The sequence below is a fragment of the Coregonus clupeaformis genome, chromosome 23 (genome assembly GCF_020615455.1).
Source record: "Coregonus clupeaformis isolate EN_2021a chromosome 23, ASM2061545v1, whole genome shotgun sequence".
In the NCBI taxonomy this organism is placed as follows: domain Eukaryota; kingdom Metazoa; phylum Chordata; class Actinopteri; order Salmoniformes; family Salmonidae; genus Coregonus; species Coregonus clupeaformis.
This window is the reverse complement of record NC_059214.1, coordinates 37,453,667-37,468,090: the sequence shown is the minus strand read 5'-3', so window position 1 is coordinate 37,468,090 and position 14,424 is coordinate 37,453,667. Positions and strand designations below refer to the sequence as shown.

General features: G+C 45.0%; 1 protein-coding gene across 1 annotated transcript in view; it reads right to left on the bottom strand.

The window, feature by feature from the left end:
- The window catches only part of LOC121536998 (receptor tyrosine-protein kinase erbB-4-like), a 246,806-nt gene that overhangs the window by 20,344 nt on the left and 212,038 nt on the right, over positions 1–14,424 (bottom strand). The gene's annotated exons all lie outside the window — the stretch shown is intronic.

Below are 14,424 nucleotides of genomic sequence, written 5' to 3'. Positions count from 1 at the left end.
TACCCCCCCCCAAAGGTGCGGACTCCGGCCACACAAACCTGACTGAATAGGGGAGGGTCCAGGTGGGCTTCCAGCCTCGGTGGCGGCTCCGGCTCCGGAGTGGAGCCGCTGACCGGAGCTGGACTAGGCACCGGTGGAGCGGACTGCTCTGGCTCCAGCGTGGAGCCGCTGACCGGAGCTGGATCAGGCACCGGTGGAGCGGACTGCTCTGGCTCCGGAGTGAATCCGCTGACCGGTGCCGGACCAGGCACCGGTTGAACGGGCACGGGCCGTGCCGGACTGGCGACGCGCACCACTGGCTTGGTGTGAGGAGCAGGAACAGGCCGGGCCTTACTGGCGACGCGCACCACTTGCTTGGTGCGAGGAGTAGGAACAGGCCGGGCCGGGCCGGACTGGCGACGCGCACCACCGGCTTGGTGCGAGGAGCAGGAACAGGCCGGGCCAGACTGGGAACCGGCGCTGGAGGTCTATGACTGTCTCCGTCCTTTACACTCGCGCCCCGTCCTCCTCCAGTGAGGACTCCTCCTTGAACCCCCATGAGAGCAGTGGTCGGGGCTCCTCTCTGTCGCTCCCTGACCACCCTTTTAGCCCCCCCCCCCAACATTTTCTTGGGGCTGACTCTCCACCCTGATCCCTTTCAGGGCCTCCATCTGCCTTGCCAGATCCTCTCTTATCTCCCGCCAAGTCCATACTCTCTGCTCCTCCTGGGCACGCTGCTTGGTCCATTGGTGGTGGGATTTTAAGTCACGTACGTTAAGAAACGGGTCGGACTAAGGTGCAGTGTGAAAGGTGTACATGTTTATTAACTAATAAACACACGACACAGTAACCAAAATAACAAACTTAACCGTGACGGTCCAAAGGGCTAACACACAAGCCTAAACAGGAACACAACAAAATCCCACAACACAGGCAGGAAAACTGGCTGCCTAAGTATGATCCCCAATCAGAGACAATGAGCGACAGCTGCCTCTGATTGGGAACCACACCCGGCCAAACATAGAAATACAAACCTAGAATATTCACACCCTGACCAAACTAGCTAGAGTTCTATAGGCCAGGGCGTGACAGTGTGCTTCTAATGTCAGCTCATTATACAGCTCATTGTATAAAAGAGACCTGGGAGCCAGAAATCTTTCTGATTGAGAGGGGGTCAAATACTTATTTCCCTCATTAAAATGCAAATCAATTTATAAAAAATTGTACATGCTTTTTTCTGGATTTTTTTGTCTCACACTGTTCAAATTAACCTACCATTAAAATTATAGACTGATCATTTCTTTGTCAGTGGGCAAACATACAAAATCAGCAGGGGATCAAATACTTTTTTCCCTCACTGTAGGTCTGAGATGTAGCTGCTTTTAGACAAAGCTATCTAAGAGAGAGTGTGTGCGTGTGTGTATGTATGTTTGTGTGTGTGTGTATGCCTCCCTGCCTGTGTGCATGCATGCATGTGCGGTTTTAAGCGATCCTGTGAATCCTGCGCCAGACATGGTGGACACTGCTAAGCTCACAGAGCAGGCAAAGTCCCAAAGCTGAACAACATTCACAGACTCTGGTCACAGGATGGAAATATTATAAAAGCTATTGTCAGATGATGCAAACTGATGTCATGGTGTGGTGTTATACTAATTTATTTCCTCATTTTTTCTCCTTTCTTTAGCTTTTTATTTTCTCCCACCCGCTCTTTTTCTCTCTCTCTCTCTCTCTCTCTCTCTCTCTCTCTCTCTCTCTCTCTCTCTCTCTCTCTCTCTCTCTCTCTCACACACACACACACTTGTACATAGGAGATTCTCCCCCTACAGCATGGATTCCCATTCAGAGGAACTGAGGCCCAATGTCTTAATTTCTATGGTTTTATCCCCCTACCCCGTTACATTTGTATCATTGTTTTATGTCCGATGGTGTTGGTCCAATGGTGTTGTTACATATCATTTGAACTGCATGCACCACAAACAAATTCATTGTATCATTTCACTTTGCCTGTAAGAACCATGATGAGCACGGGCATGTCAGATTAGGCTTCGCTGTAGCGCAGACTCAGACTCTGAGTAGCCTTCCATCAGCCTACCAAAGGTTGCACCTTAGCAGAAAACTGCATGTCCAGTAGCTCGCAGGCTGTCAATGAGTAGCTCACAAGTAGTTAGTGAGAAATAATCAGTAGGCCTAATATTACGATTAAATCTGTGAAATAATTTCCCTCCACAAGCTGTTAGAGGAATTTAACATAATTCTGCATTTTTGCCATCTATTTTCCCAACTTCAATCGGTTAAATCACATTGTTAAAATGTTTTCATTCAGTTACAAAAGTAACAGTCCTGGCTGATCCCCAGATACTAGCGCACCGTGGCGACTTTGTGGTCATAATGTAGACAAGCTGTGTGTGTATGCACCTATGCACCAAATGAAAAAGCATAGGATATTTGTGTCTTGATAAAACAGCTCTGCTTGCAAGCGCACTTCCACAAGAGGGAAAAAGTGGTTTCTCTGTTGCTCTGTATCAGCACCATGGAAAGAGCATGCTGCAGAGTGTGTGTGTTTGTGTGTAGGGGGGCTTTGGTAAGCAACTGGGCGGTTAGGTATGACTCCTTTGGGTTTCCATAAAAAGCGGGAAAAAACACTGCTCATCTGTGGTAGGCTTAGTGAATAACGTGATATGCCTCTGCCTGTAATATTTGATTTGGATTTATAAGGATGGGATTTGGATTTATTAGGATCCCCATTAGCCGACGCCAATGGCGACAGCTAGTCTTACTGTGGTCCGACACATAACGAAAAATACATTACAGACAAAATACTTTATAATTTACATACATTTAAAAACATTAAAAGTAGTGTGTGTGTGTGCATCTATCAGTTACAAATACATGTCAGTACATACACACAACAAGTAGGTCACATGGGGGAGAGAAGTTTTGCCGTGAGGTGTTTTTTGTTTTTTTAAACCAGGTTTTCTGTTCACTTGCGCTATATAAGATGGAAGGGAGTTCCATGCACTTATGGCTCTGTATAATACTGTACGTTTCCTTGAATTTGTTCTGGACCTGGGGACTGTAAAAAGACCCCTGGTGACATGTCTGGTCGAGTAAGTGTGTGTGTGTCAGTGCTGTGTGTTAGTTGACTATGCAAACAATTTGGAATTTCCAACACATTAATGTTTCTTATAAAAACAAGAAGTGACGCAGTCAGTCTTTCCTCAACTCTTAGCCAAGAGACACTGGCATGCAAAGTATTAATATTAGCCCTCTAATTACAATGAAGAGAAAGACGTGCGGCTCTGTTCTGGGGCAGCTGAAGCTTAACTAGGTCTTTCTTTGCAGCAGTTGGTCATATGACTGAACAATTATCAAGATAAGATAAAACTAGAGCCTGCATGACATGCTTTGTGGAGTGTGGTGTCAAAAGAGCATCTCTTTACTATGGACACCCCTCTCCCCATCTTTACAACCATTGAATCTATATGTTTTGAACATTACAGTTTACAATCTAAGATAAAACCAAGTAATTTAGTCTCCTCAACTTATTAAACAGCTACACCATTCAATATCAGATTCAGCTGAGGTCTAGAACTTAGGGAATGATGTGTTTGCTGATGCGTATATGGTTGTATCATCAGAATACATGGAAACACATGCTTTGTTTAATGCCAGTGGCAGGTCATTGGTAAAAATATAAAATATTAGAGGGCCTAGAGAGCTGCCCTGCGGTACACGGCACTTTACATGTTTGACATCAGAGAAGCTTCCATTAAAGAAAACCCTCTTAGTTCTATTAGATAAATAGCTCTGAATCCACAATATGACAGAGGTTGAAAAGCCACAACACATATGTTTTCATAAAACAACAGGTTATATGGTCAATAATACTGTATTAAAGGCACTGAAATCTAACAGTACAGCTCCCAAAATCGTATTATTATCAAATTCTTTCAACCAATCATCAGTCATTTGTGTCACATGTTGAGTGCCCTTCTCTATAAGCATGCTGAAAGTCTGTTGTTAATTTGTTTACAGAAAAATACAAACACAACAGTTTGCTAAGAGCTGGCATCAAGCTCTTAAAAAAAAAAAAAAAGGTATAATCATGCCTTTATTGATCGGATATTTTGTTTATAGGCATATAGTAGGCATACCGCTGTTTTGTTCTGTTCACATTTGTTTGTTCGCATTCACAGTTGTGTCGGTACTCTGGGCACTGCATCTCAGTGCTTGAGGCATCACTACAGACCCCCTGGTTCGATTACAGGCTGTATCACAACCGGCCGTGATTGAGAGTCCCATAGGGCGGCGCACAATTGGCAAAGTGTCGTTCGGGTTTGGCCGGTGTAGGCTGTCATTGTAAATAAGAATTTCTTCTTAACTGACTTGCCTTGTTAAATAAAGGTAAAAAAATAAAAAAATAAAAAACTCTAAGCCAAACTGCAATTCAGTATTTTGGTTTTGCATGAATAACTAGACTACTACTTTCAGCATTTAGTTTGCATTATTTTGGTAAGATAGCTGTGTGTGCATTCACATAGGCTGTTTGTAATAGCTGAATTACCCTACCTACAGTGGGGAAAAAAAGTATTTAGTCAGCCACCAATTGTGCAAGTTCTCCCACTTAAAAAGATGAGAGAGGCCTGTAATTTTCCTCATAGGCACACGTCAACTCTGACAGACAAAATGAGAAAAAAAAATCCAGAAAATCACATTGAAGGATTTTTTATGAATTTATTTGCAAATGATGGTGGAAAATAAGTATTTGGTCAATAACAAAAGTTTCTCAATACTTTGTTATATACCCTTTGTTGGCAATGACACAGGTCAAACGTTTTCTTTAAGTCTTCACAAGGTTTTCACACACTGTTGCTGGTATTTTGGCCCATTCCTCCATGCAGATCTCCTCTAGAGCAGTGATGTTTTGGGGCTGTCGCTGGGCAACACAGACTTTCAACTCCCTCCAAAGATTTTCTATGGGGTTGAGATCTGGAGACTGGCTAGGCCACTCCAGGACCTTGAAATGCTTCTCACGAAGCCACTCCTTTGTTGCCCGGGCGGTGTGTTTGGGATCATTGTCATGCTGAAAAACCCAGCCACGTTTCATCTTCAATGCCCTTACTGATGGAAGGAGGTTTTCACTCAAAATCTCACGATACATGGCCCCATTCATTCTTTCCTTTACACGGATCAGTCGTCCTGGTCCCTTTGCAGAAAAACAGCCCCAAAGCATGATGTTTCCACCCCCATGCTTCATAGTAGGTATGGTGTTCTTTGGATGCAACTCAGCATTCTTTGTCCTCCAAACACGACGAGTTGAGTTTTTACCAAAAAGTTCTATTTTGGTTTCATCTGACCATATGACATTCTCCCAATCCTCTTCTGGATCATCCAAATGCACTCTAGCAAACTTCAGACGGGCCTGGACATTTACTGTCTTAAGCAGGGGGACACGTCTAGCACTGCAGGATTTGAGTCCCTGGCGGCGTAGTGTGTTACTGATGGTAGGCTTTGTTACTTTGGTCCCAGCTCTCTGCAGGTCATTCACTAGGTCCCCCGTGTGATTCTGGGATTTTTGCTCACCGTTCTTGTGATCATTTTGACCCCACGGGGTGAGATCTTGCGTGGAGCCCCAGATCGAGGGAGATTATCAGTGGTCTTGTATGTCTTCCATTTCCTACTAATTGCTCCCACAGTTGATTTCTTCAAACCAAGATGCTTACCTATTGCAGATTCAGTCTTCCCAGCCTGGTGCAGGTCTACAATTTTGTTTCTGGTGTCCTTTGACAGCTCTTTGGTCTTGGCCATAGTGGAGTTTGGAGTGTGACTGTTTGAGGTTGTGGACAGGTGTCTTTTATACTGATAACAAGTTCAAACAGGTGCCATTAATACAGGTAACCAGTGGAGGACAGAGGAGCCTCTTAAAGAAGAAGTTACAGGTCTGTGAGAGCTAGAAATCTTGCTTGTTTGTAGGTGACCAAATACTTATTTTCCACCATAATTTGCTAATAAATTCATTAAAAATCCTACAATGTGATTTTCTGGATTTTTTTTCCTCAATTTGTCTGTCATAGTTGACGTGCACCTATGATGAAAATTACAGGCCTCTCTCATCTTTTTAAGTGGGAGAACTTACACAATTGGTGGCTGACTAAATACTTTTTTTCCCCACTGTATCTTGTAGTCTATATTCATTGCCAAAGAGGGTGCTGTCCATGGTGCTGATACAGCGCAGCGGAGATGGGCTACAGATTTTGCACCAACCTGTAACTTCAAAAGCACTGAATGCTCTCGGAGTCTCTGCATTTTAACTTTATGTTTATTGTGGTATAGTGTGATATAAGCAGAATTCCATATAATTCCAATGCAAGAACCCCACAAAATTGTGCCCCCTCACCGATTTCAACTGCCCTCTTAGTCACTTTATAATGGTGCCGAGTCTGACTCTTGGCTTGGTAAGTAATATCGACCAAATAAGCCATTCTACCCTCTTTGCATGAAATACAGTATATATGCTGCGGAGACAAGTACATTTTATACATTTTCATGATGACAGCACTTCAAACAATAATCCCTGTACTCAGAACGTTCAGAAAATGTTCAGTTTTAATGGTCAGGAAACGTATGGCTTCATTCCCAGAACCAATAGGAAACCAAAAATGTAAGTTCCCACAACTTCCAAAGAACCAAATGTGCTAGCTGGGTAATCTTCTACCCAAACAGTTGCCATCAATTATAGTCCCACTCCTCCCCCGCCTCCATTTTTCCCCATTAAAAAGGTTTTTCCCTGCCTGCTTGTCATCGTGTGTGTGTGCCTTTCCCAATTGCCTTGGCTTCTCAGCAGGCTAAACGGAGGGAGTCCATACTGGAGTGCCACAGGTGGAGGGCACACTGTTTGTGTATGTGTGTGTGTCTTTGTGTTTGTTCATGCGTGCCAGCATGTTTGTGTGCACGCAAGCGTGTGTGCATATGTGTGTATGTAGAATGTGTGTGGCTCTAATTAATGGCTCATCCCAGTAAATTTCCAGCTTCCTGCTTCTCTTTGCCGTGAAAATTAATTTTGTCGCAGACAGCTTGTCAGGCTGGCTCTTACCCAACGGGAGAAGAAAGAAAGCAGTGCATGGTAAGATCCACAACACAGCACAATGCTGAGAAGAAATTTGTATCCCAAATGGCACCCTATTCAGTGCACTACTTTTTACCTGGGCCCAGAGGGATTATACAATATACTGAGTTTACAAAACATTAAGAACAACCTTCCTAATATTGATTTTCCCTCAGAACAGCCTCAATTCATCAGGGCATGGACTATACTAGGTGTCGAAAGCATTCCACAGGGATGCTGGCCCATGTTGACTCCAATGCTTCCCACAGTTGTGTCTTGTTGGCTGGATGTCCTTTGGATGGTGGACCACCTGGTCAGTCTATGTCACGGAAAGAGCATGTTCTTAATGTTTTGTCCACTCAGTGTATACTATATACTATATAACACTACATATAGGGAATAGGGTGCCATTTGGGACGCAGTAAAAGAAAGCAGTGCGTGGTAAGATCCACAACACAACACAACTCTGAGAGGAGATCAACAGCACTGCAAGGGTTAAAAACACAATGGGCTCTCTCTCTCAAGGCGGGGAGTCAGTAACTGAGAAATGGTAGCAGGAAGCCATTTTGTAGTGTCTATGTAACAGAGATAAGAACGTGCTGGAAGCTCACTCCACAGTAAGCTTGAAATGTCGCCAATGGTGCCATTGAAAATGTTCCTTTTCGGTGGCACAACTGGATAGTACATTGTGAAGCAGGGTGGTCACGTGTGTTGGGGAGGCAGAGGGCCCTGGGGTTCAAGCCGTTGTAAAGACAGTTTACCCACAGTTGCATTCAGAGAGGGAGGAAGCTTATACTGCGAAGCTAGCACACTTACATTGGTTTCATCAACATTGAGAATTGAGTGATCCAGAAACTGAAGACTGCATGATTAGTAACGATGCACTGCATGCATACTAGGCACTCACTGTATTGTAAGTTGCGTTGGATGAATAAAATCTGCTAAGGGGCATATTATTATGATTATAATAAAGACGTCTGCTTTACAACAAAGGTAACAGCCCAAGAACAATATACTCCCTCAACATCTCGTAGGCTACCAGCTCTAGACACATCTACCCCTAAACCTGTCAGGTTGGAGTAGTTTAACATTACTTGCCATCCTCCACATATTGCATATCACATCCCTGTGACACGTAACATGCCATGTTCCCTGCTAGAGTAACACACTATGCTAATGTATTCCATTAAACCATCAGAAGTGACTGGAGAGGCAGTGACACCTGAACAACACTTGTGTTTATTGAGAGAGAGAGAGAGAGAGAGAGAGAGAGAGAGAGAGAGAGAGAGAGAGAGAGAGAGAGAGAGAGAGAGAGAGAGAGAGAGAGAGAGAGAGAGAGAGAGAGAGAGAGAGATCCCTCTTAGACCCAGGGCTGCTCCTGCTGACACACAGATAGACACATGCACACACACACACGCCTCTTCGTAATAAAGCCTGTTGCATCCTTGTCCCTCTCATCTCTTCCATGGAGAGTGTCTGAGAGAGAGAGAGAGGGGCGAGGTGACGATAGCAGCGGGTGACTGTTGTCTCGGTGACAGCACGCTGCTTCGTCAGATCTATTTTATCACACTCGTCCTTGTATCCCTCCACACTCCTCTATTACTTTTCATTTGTGCCAGCATAAGAGGCCCTAGGAGGCTTACCCCCGTACATCACGGCTTCAATCGATTCTAATTTGTTTTAATGCTGAACAGAAGAATGTAAATAGTGAAGCATTGACGTTTAAAAAGATATAGCTAGCCTATATCACACAGGCGATGCAATCAGGGTGGGTTTGGGTGGTACAACCTGATTCAATGTTGGAATCTACGCTCTTATTAGAAGAGAGTGCAAATTACTCATGTAATATAATAATGTGGACAACAATAAATTGTGAGGTAGTGGTGAGGCTGTGGTGTGGATGGGCAATGGGGGTGGAGGGAGGGTGTGTGAGTGATGAAGCACTGGTGTACAGGGGGAAATGGGCCGTATAGAGGAGAGAAGAGACTCCTGGGGGATATATTACCCCTGCAGTGCCTTATGGACCCTATTTAGTGCACTACTTTCACCAGGGCCCATAGGGAACAGGGTGCCACTTAGAACAAAGCCAGAGATACCAGGTCAAAAAGGCCTCATATGGCTACCTAGGGCACTAAAACTCTCTCTGACAGTCTGACGAAGACTTTCAGGACTAAAGAAGATCTACTATGTATCGTTCATCTCTGGCTTCAGGTGGAATCTTCCAAGCTCACTGTGTCTATAGGACATTACCTATAGGCATGTGTGTGACACACACTCTCTGACATTACCCATGTGTGGTACAATCACACACACACACACACACACACACACACACACACACACACACACACACACACACACACAGTGTGTGTAAAGCCAATGTGTTAGCTAGATGACCACTAGATCCAAGACAATGGGTAAAAACAACCAGGAGAAGCCGGACAACGAATGGGACTGGAGTTAATTGAATAAGAGCTTCATGTAATGTTAGCCTGAAGGTGGATGATGAATCTCTCTACTCTACTCTGTGATGATTATGGCCCTGAGCATTAACACCACCGTCCAATGAACCCCAACAAATGGTACAAAATGGCACCTATGGCTCCCTACATAGTGCACTACCCTATGGTCCCTAGTCGAAAGTAGTGCATTATATAAGGAATAGGGTGCCATTTGGGACAAAGATTGTTTTAATTGTTGCGTTCTAGCGCTGTGTTATTAAAACATGGCGTGGAGATGCATTGTTGTTAAAGGTACATTACATGACCAAAAGTATGTGGACACCTGCTCGTCAAACATCCAAAATCATGGGCATTAATATGGAGTTGGTCCCCCCTTTGCTGCTCCACTCTTCTGGGAAGGTTTTCCACTAGATGTTGGAACATTGCTGCGGGGACTTGCTTCCATTCAGCCACAAGAGCATTAGTGAGGTCTGGCACTGATGTTGGGCAATTAGGCCTGGCTCGCAGTCGGCATTCCAATTAATCCCAAAGGTGTTCGATGGGGTTGAGGTCAGGGCTCTGTGCAGGCCAGTCAAGTTCTTCAACACGGATCTCGACAAACCATTTCTGTATGGACCTCGCTTTGTGCACGGCGGCATTGTCATGCTAAAACAGGAAAGGGCCTACCCCAAACTGTTGCCACAAAGTTGGAAGCACAGAATTGTCTATAATATAATTGTATGCTGTAGCATTAAGATTTCCCATCACTGGAACTAAGGGACTTAGCCTGAACCATGAAAAACAGCCCCAGACCATTTTTCCTCCTCTACAAAACTTTACCTTTTGCACTATGCATTTGGGCAGGTAGTGTTTTCCTGGCATCCGCCAAACCCAGATTTGTCCGTCGGACTGCCAGATGGTGAAGCGTGATTCATCAGTCTAGAGAATGTGTTTCTACTGCTCCAGAGTCCAATGGCGGTGAGCTTTACACCACTCCAGCTGACGCTTGGCATTGCGCATGGTGATCTTAGGCTTGTGTGTGGCTGCTCGGCCATGGAAACCCATTTCATGAAGCTCCCGACGAACAGTTCTTGTGCTGACGTTGCTTCCACTTCGCGGATTAACCGTTGTTGCTCCTAGACGTTTCCACTTCACAATAACAGTACTTACAGTTGACCGGGGCAGCTCTAGCAGGGCAGACATTTGATGAACTGACTTGCTAGAAAGGAGGCATCCTATGATGGTGCCACGTTGAAAGTCACTGAGCTCTTCAGTAAGGCCATTCTACTGCCAATGTTTGTCTATGGAGATTCCATGGCTATGTGCTCAATTTTATACACCTGTCAGCAATGGGTGTGGCTGAAATAGCCGAATCCACAAATTTGAAGGGCTGTCCACATACTTTTGTATATACTGTATAGTGTACGTCTGGGTGGTCCTAGATAAATTATTCATTAATTGTGTTTCTGTTCCTTTATTCTCTGTGTGTGTGTGTGTGTGAGTGTGTGTGTGTGTGTGTGTGTGTGTGTGTGTGTGTGTGTGTCTGTGTGTGTGCTTGGGTGTGAGAGTGTGATGTGTGTGTGTGTGTGTGTGTGTGTGTGTGTGTGTGTTTGCATGTTGTTGTTTAAATGTTTACCACAGTCGGTCCACGAACAGTGTTCATTTTTCCCTTTATGGAGAAAGGGGATGTCATTTTATTTTATTTGTTTTCTCTCTATTTTCCGGCTGCATTTATTCACAGAGACATACATTATTATTGAACATCAGCATGTCATTATCTTAGATGGTGTACCTTACTATACCATTTGATAATCCTCAATCACTGCTTGGCTTAGTGCACTGTGATGGAGGGTGTTACGAGGAGTGTGTGTGCGTGTGTGTGCATTTGTGTGTGTGTGTGTGTATAGACAGTGTTCAGAGAAGTGTTTCTCCACTACTGGGTTGTGGAGGCTAGATGTTAGTACATCAAATACATGCTAAATCATGTCATGTGTGGCCATCTTCTCTCCAGGGCATTGTGGAGAGTGTTAATAAGCAGAGTGTTACTAGCACCCTCCCCACTACTAGGGAGGGGAGGGTACTGTATGTGTTAGTACAGCAAGTACATGGGCTACATCTACAGCACCGGAGGCTGCTGAGGGGAGAACGGCTCATAATAATGGCTGGAATGGAGTGAATGGAACGATATCGATTACCATTCCATTTATTCCGTTCCAGCCATTACTATGAGCCCGTCCTCCTCAATTAAGGTGCCACCAACCTCCTGTGATCTACAGTATGTAAAGTAGTGCACTATAAAGAGAACAGGGAGACACACTTCATGTGTGGTCCTCTTCCCCCAGGGGACAGGCCAGGCGTGTGGCACTAGTGTGTACTACCCAGGGCCTCTGGTGAGCTGCTAAATGCTTTCCAAGCTGAGGTTGGTCTGCCTCAACACTTCAACTGATTACTCCTGAGCTGACCTGAGCTACCAGCCCCCAGACTGGTTAAATTAATCCTGACTGCTCTCTGTGGATCTCCCTAACTCATGCTCCACATATTTATTAGAGAGAGAGAGAGAGTGAGAGGGAGAAAGAAATAGAAAGAGAGAGAGAGAGAGAGAGATCAATAAGCAGCTCTGAGAGTTAAGACTATTGGGTATTGGTGATTGACAAGATGTTGTCACTCCTGATTGTCTCTTCACATCTTTTTCACCTGCGGGCGATAAGAAAACACTTGATTCTAAAAGGGTCAATGGTGCCTAATTTAATAGAGTTCGGTTTTGTGTAGGTGTAACCGGTGTGAAATGGCTAGCTAGTTAGTGGTGCACGCTAGTAGCATTTCAATCGGTGATTTCACTTGCTCCGAGACCTTGAAGTAGTTGTTTCCCAGCTTTTGTGAAGTGATAGGTAACGATGCTTTGTGGGTGACTGTTGTTGATGTGTTGAGAGGGTCCCTGGTTCGAGCCTCGTTTGAGCAACGGTTGGGGCATGGAGAGGGATGGAAGCAACATTTTTACATTAGGATTGCTGTGTAGGATTGTTGGCTGGTGACTATTCTCTGCAGCTACCAATTTAACATCTTAAGCTGTACATTTCATTGCTTATTTTACTGAGAAACTATAAGGTAGAGTAGTCAGTATTGTCAGCCTGAGGGAGAAGCATGTTGGCCAGTGGACATGGGCTGCGTCCCAAGAGCACCATTTACCCTACATATTGCACTACTTTTAACCAGAGCCCTATAGGCCCTTGTAAAACGTAGTGCACTATATAGGGAATAGGGAGCCATTTGGGCCGCAGACTAGGGTAGTGGCTATAGTCAGTGGCAGTAAAGAGGAAGGCAGGTAGCAGTAGGATAGGTAACTGGGCCTGAGCCACATCACATGCACACTTACACACACAAACACACACACACACACACAGACACACAGACACACACACACACACACACACACACACACACACACACACACAGTATCCCATCCCACACACTGTGCACACTGAGGTTAACCAGCGCTGAATCTGCTGTAAGTGAAAACAGATACAGGTGATGGAATAAAGAGACTCTGTCCAGAGGGGAGGCAGAGGAGTCCAGTGAACACTGACCCTCTCTCTTTTAACTGGCTATTAACCTATGGCAGTGGACAGAGGAGAGAGAAGAGGAGAGAGAGTGAGGACAGAGGAGAGAGGGGAGAGAAGAGAGTAGAGGTATATAGGCCACAGGGGGAGACTGCCGTTCATTCCTGTTGCAGCCAGCTACATGGCTAGGTGGTAGATACTTCAGCCCTCACTTAACTCTGGCCCTCGGCCTAAGATGGGACTGCTGCCAAGACAGAGTTACAGGTGTTCTGTCCCTCTCTGATCCCTCCCTACTCCCTCTTGAACCAGCACTGACAGTACTCAGGGTGATACAAGGATAACACATGAAATAGCATCAGGTTTACAAGGTACAACATAATGTAAAGTCAATTCTCACAAACGATTAGCATAGCCATCAAGCAACTTCCTTTTCATAAAGTTATGCTATGACACTAATCAATTAGTAAATTAAAATGGTATCAGCTGGGAACAACCTTTGAAACACACACACCCAATAACATCCATCATAGGGATGGACAACAGTAGGCTAAACATCATCCAATAATTGCTATATCCCCTTTGGCTGCTGCTGGTTATGGTTTCTGACACAGAATTAGGTGTTAATGAAAAACAAGTCACAATGAATGAAGCTCAAAAGTCTTCTCTCGCTCTATCCCATCTGCTGGGGCAGAATAATGAAGAGACTGGCAGTGGCAGAGAGGAGAGATGAACTGGGCAGGGTATAGGAGATGGAGTTAGGAGAAGAGGAAGAGGAGCCAACTCTCTCTCTCTCTTGGACACAGGGAGGAAAAGGGAAGTCACAGAGTATACAGTACCATTTACATTTTAGTCATTTAGCAGACGCTCTTATCCAGAGCGACTTACAGTTAGTGAATACATATATTATAATTTTTTATACTGGCCCCCTGTGGGAATCAAACCCACAACCCTGGCGTTGCAAACGCCATGCTCTATCAACTGAGCTACATCCCTGCCGGCCATTCCCTCCCCTACCCTGGACAACGCTAGGCCAATTGTGCGCCGCCCATGAGTCTCCCGGTCGCGGCCGGCTGCGACAGAGCCTGGATTCGAACCAGGATCTCTAGTGGCACAGTTAGCACTGCGATGCAGTACCTTAGACCACTGCGCCACTCAGGAGTACCATGACTCTGTACATCTGGGGCTCATAGAGCCAAAGGCTGCCTGATGACTAAAATACAGGCTACAGATAGTATTCATCAGTAGAAGTGATTTTGGTGTGTGTGTTTTTCCGTTTCCCTGCATCTCGCCCCAGGCGCCCACTTTAACCCGACCCTGACAGTGAAGTAATATAGGTTGAATT